This window comes from Hippopotamus amphibius, chromosome 1 (genome assembly GCF_030028045.1).
Source record: "Hippopotamus amphibius kiboko isolate mHipAmp2 chromosome 1, mHipAmp2.hap2, whole genome shotgun sequence".
In the NCBI taxonomy this organism is placed as follows: domain Eukaryota; kingdom Metazoa; phylum Chordata; class Mammalia; order Artiodactyla; family Hippopotamidae; genus Hippopotamus; species Hippopotamus amphibius.
The window spans coordinates 84,733,511-84,739,010 of NC_080186.1; the positions used below are offsets into that span (position 1 = coordinate 84,733,511).

At 37.9% G+C, this 5,500-nt stretch overlaps 1 pseudogene; it reads right to left on the reverse strand.

Moving 5' to 3' along the window:
* Positions 1 to 3,264: 3,264 nt before the first annotated feature.
* On the reverse strand, positions 3,265 to 5,148 carry LOC130860261 (eukaryotic translation initiation factor 2 subunit 3-like; annotated as a pseudogene).
* Between the last annotated feature and the right edge of the window lie 352 nt (positions 5,149 to 5,500).

Here is a 5,500-nt window from a genome sequence, read left to right on the forward strand (position 1 = left end):
TGTGTTTTTCAGGAGAATTGGTCTGTATAACAAATGGAACTGTCTTTGCTCCCTCCTCCCCACTGCTGCAGACCTTGCTTTCACTGGAGACCCACTGTGTATACGCAAGATATGTGCTGGTTTTCTTTTGCTTCTAGTTCCTCATTAATAAACATTCCAAATAATTCAACTCCAGATCACGACTATCCTTTTTTGATTTCCTATCATTTAACTTTAGTCTTCAAAAATACCTTGTAAAGTTGTTATTATTGTTATTTCTCTATTTTGTAGATGAAAAAACTGAGGCCCAGAAAGATTATATAACTTGATAAAGTTTACACACCTAGAAAGGGCTAGAAGTGAGTTTCAAACTTAGGTCTGTCTAACTCTTAAGCCATCCCGCCTCAACTGACTCCCTCATTTCTGTTCCCTAAAGCTGACTAGTCTTTCACAATCAATTCCTTCTTCCCTTACAATCTTTTCTTCCTCCATACTTTTTATAATATCTATATTTCTTCCTTCTGTTTCAAAATGATAATTTTCCAAAGTGTTTTCATGAAAAATAAAGAGAGGGGATGTTCTGGAGTCAATTTAGTCTTGGAAATGATGACTATTATAACCTCCTTTTTATAGATCCATATGTACAATAACACATCAAGAACTCTAAAGAGCACTTCAAACAAACAAAAAAAACTGCCTCTTTAACTATATTGACAGCTTCCTGGTCAACTACCTCTTTAAACCCCAAATTAACTACATGGGACATTTTATTTTATTTTATTTTATTTTATTTTATCTTGTTTTATTTGCCACAATGCATTTCCGGGAACTAAGTTATAAAGAAACTTAGGAAAAGTGTTATGATTTGGATGCCATATTCTTAATGAAGGACTTACCATCAAATAAATTATAAATATGAACAGCAATCTTTCTATAAAGCAAAGGAACCAAAATAAGATTTCACAGAATTTTAAAATACTAAAATGGTACAAATAGGCCACATATTTGATTCTTGAATAGACACCATTATACTATAAAGAGAATTCACATCTCATGAAATATGCAGTCCTGCTGTCTTATAAATTTGATCTGAAACTAGTATTCTGCCATGATAAACATGAATAAGCTTTCAAAGAGTCATTAACTTCTAGGATGTTAGGAGGCCTTTGGACATTGGCGGAAACCCCCAAAGGGGGTAAGTGTGTTGATATGACAACTCATAGATGATGAATATTGCCTTTACTTAATTTATATTTTAACTATTGGTATTGCAACTCTATAATTTTATTTTTACTATAAATGTATAGCATATCAAATCTGTCCTGGCCTTTTGTGGGCTTGATATAGAAACTATCATTTATCATATTGATGCTATTGAAAAATATACTCTGAATCTCAAACAATCAACTAAGAGATGAACAGTGGAACTTGACACTCTGGGGCTGCCTACCCCAAGATAAAGTATAACAAATGCATACTGAAATCAGATTCTATATATAAGTATGTATATCTTCCTATAGGAGCTTATTTGCTTGAAAGTTACTTCCTTCTTGTAAAAGTTGATAGGTGACTTTCGTTAACTAAACTTATTGCTCAATTAAAATTTTACTATACTTTGTAATATTGCAAATGCATCTCACATTTTCAGAAACTGGGCTAAGATTATCTACGTTTCATCTTCTCAGACTCTTTTTTTTTTAATTAACTAATTAATTTATTTTATTGGCTGTGTTGTGTCTCCTTTTGCTGTGTGCGGGCTTTCCTTAGTTGTGGTGAGTGGGGGCTACTCTCCGTTGCAGAGAGCGGGCTCCTTATTGCCGTGGCTTCTCTTGTTGCAGAGCACAGGCTCTAGGTGTGTGGGCTTCAGTAGTTGCAGCACATGGGCTCAATAGTTGTGGCTTATGGGCTCATAAAGCTCAGGCTCAATAGTTGTGGTACATGGGCTTAGTTGCTCTGCAGCATGTGGGATCTTCCTGGAGCAGGGATCGAACCCATGTCCCCTGCATTGGCAGGCAGATTCTTAACCACTGTGCCACCTAGGAAGCCCCTTCTCAGACTCTTTTAGGACATTATTTCCCTACTCATGTTTCAATTATTTGACTTTTGCTATGTGACAAATTAACCTAGGTATCTGAGGATTGTCTGTCTGAGAAAGGCTTTATTGCTCCTTCACTTTTGTAGGATAATTTTGCAGGGTACAGAATCCTAGGTTTGTGGTTTCTTTTCTCAACACTTTAAATATTTCACTCCACACCCTCCTTGCTTGCATGGTTTCTGAGGGCAAGTTAGACATAATTCTTATCTTTTCTCCTCTATAGGTAAGGTTTTTTCCCCCATATGTTTTCTTTCAGGACTTTTTCTTTACCTTTGATTTTTCTGTCATATGAAAATGTTATGCATAGGTGTAGTATTGCTGGTAATTTTCCTGCTTGGCATTCTCTGAGCTTCCTGGACCTGTGGTTTGGTGTCTGATATTAATCTCAGGAAATTCTCGTTATTATTTTTCAAAGATTTCTTCTGTTTTTTTGTTTCTTCTTTTTTTGGAATTCCCGTTATGCCTTAGTTACACCTTTTGCAGTTGTTCCAGAGTTCTTGGATATTCTGTTCTGATTTTTTTCACTCTTTTTTTCATCTTTGCTTCTCAGTTTTGGAAGTTCTTACTGAGATAGCCTCAAGCTCAAAGAGTCTTTCCTCAGCCATGTCCAGTCTACTAATAAACCTATCAGAAGAATTCTTCACTTCTGTTATATTATTTTTTTATCATTTTATCATCTTTATCATTTTAGCATTTATTTTTGTTTTTTTTCTTTTTTCTTAAACTTTCTATCTCTATGCTTGCATGTTTTTCAGTTCTCTTCCCTCTTTCACTTAGGTGAGACAGGATGGCTAAAGTAGGCTGGAGTTGGCATTTTCCTTCTCCTATGTCAGTTAAGCACTAATAAAACCCCAGCAGGTGAGGCTCTGGCTAAATAATTTTTTTTTCATGAAAAATAAGAGAAAAACTTTATTTCAAACAGGTTCAGTGGTGTATATGCTATAGCAAAGTCTGGTTGTAAAGGCAGTTTCATTTCAAACCTGAATTGATGCAAAAATGTGACACTGCTGAAGGGTCAATTACTGCTAAAATGTGGATTAAATCCATCAGTATGCCAATTCTGACATTTATTATAAACCCTATTATTTATTTTAGTAGTAGAGGCTAATTTTCATCAGAAGAAAATGAAAACAATCTTACGGTTTCTACTAAGGTAATGAGCTATATCCCCAGTATTGCTTTCTAATTATACCCCTAGTTTGTTAAGAGAAATTCTGAGTTCATCCAAATGTATTATTTAACTGATAATCTTCAGTCATCATCTACTGTTGGCTTGATGGTTAATCCTTTTCTTACCAGACCCCAACCAATTAAACACCAGTGTTTCTCAGTTCTTTGGCTAAGGACTATTTTTTTCTCCCACTTCTGTGCACACAGGATGGGTGAGAACTTTTACCCAAGTCAGCCTTGACTGCACTAACTCTTCCTCCTGTTGAAAGGGATCCTATGTTTACCATAAGTACTTCATTCTCAAACAGCTTTTGCACCTTTGCTGCTTTTTTGTCTCCTTCTATGCATACACCAAGAAGTCGTCTAAGTAGGAAACTGGAAATTTCCAATTCTCTAAAGATCTCTGGTAAAGCTCCAACTACACCAAGCACCTGCCCCATCATTCTGTCAGCCCAGCACAAAGTGGGGTCAATTTTTGTTCCAAATCCAATAAGACCCCCCTGGAGCAGCACACTAAAGATCATTGTGTTCTGCAAAAAGTGATACAATTTTGGAAAACATTGGTTTACAGATGAGATTTCCTTCTCTATCTTTGGAAACAATACCATGTCTGACTTCTATCTCCTAGACCACCTTTAATACTCCTTTTAAAATACTACCACCAGCCACATCATCTTTAAGGTCATCAACCTCACAGCCTGGTTTGTTGACATCAAACCTTGACATTAACAATAAGTCAGGGTTCTGGGGCTTCACTGGTGGCGCAGTGATTGAGAATTCGCCTACTAATGCAGGGGACACGAGTTCGAGCCCTGGTCTGGGAAGATCCCACAGGCTGCGGAGCTACTAATCCCATGTGCCACAGCTATAGAGTCTGCTTTCTAGGGCCCGAGAGCCACAACTGTTGAGCCCATGTGCCACAACTACTGAAGGCCACACACCTAGAGCCCATGCTCTGCAACAAGAGAAGCCACCACAGTGAGAAGCCTGCACGCCACAATGAAGAGTAGCCCCTGCTCTCCACAACTAGAGAAAGCCTATACAGCAACGAAGACCCAACACAGCCAGTAAATAAATAACTAAATAAACAAACAAATAAATAAATTTTAAAAAACAAACCAAAAATCCCCCCAAATAAGTCAGGGTTCTGAAGTAAAGTCTCTTAGAGGTACTGGGCTTTTCTTAACAATATACTCAGAGGCAACTTCAATATTATATTTCAGGTGAGCAGAAAGTGGAATAATAGGAGCTCCTTCTGCTACTGTACCTTGTACAAATGCAAGGATTTGTTCATACTGTTTTTTAACCTGACTTTCTTTTACCAAAGCAATTTTATTTTGCAGAATCAAAATATGCTTTAGCTTCATAATTTCTATGGCAGCAAGGTGTTCAGAAGTCTGGGGTTGAGGACAGGATTCATTACCAGCTATTAACAGAAGAGCTGTATCTATCACTGCTGCATCATTCAGCACAGTAGCCATCAAAATATCATGGCCAGGACAGTCAACAAAGGAAACATGTCATACTAGTTTGAAATTGCCTTTGATCCCTGGAATGTCTGTAGGCAACTCATCAGGTATACTACTTCCACAAGATCTGTAACATTCTGGCTGAGGACAATTTGCATCATCAAGTTTGTAAATCTTGGCATTAGCCTATCTAAGCTTCACTGCAATATTTCTTTCCAGTTGAGTTTTGAATATGACAGTGTGAACTCCAGATATGGCTTTTACAACGGTAGATTTTCCATGGCCTACATGACCAATTGTACCTATATTAATTGTGGCTTGTCTGCTGATAACTTTGTGCAAGAGCAGAGTCAACTGGGTAACATCCAGTGTGGTGAGATCTTGGCGAGAAAGATGTGGCTGCCCCACAGTCACACCAGTCTTGCCCCCAGCCATCTAAAGACAGATCTTGTTGAGAAGGACAGAATGCTCTGCTATATCTCAAGATGGTTCCTTTACCCCTCCACCTGCCAGAAAAAAAAGGAGCTTGTTCTTCAATATTCATTGTGAGAACCAGGTCAAGCTCCTAAAGGTAATACTCACAAAAGTGTGGGGACCCCCTTATGACTGGATCCTCCTGGTGTTCTTAACTCTCAGAAGTTGTCCACACTGAGCCTTCAGCAGTTCATCAATTACATTTTAGGTTTCCCTACCCTGGTGGTACTAGTTCCCAAGAGGTTTCTGTTCATGAGTTTCTGTGTTGGTAAGTTGTGATTCTCTGTGCTTGCCTGTCAGTCTCAGCTTGGGG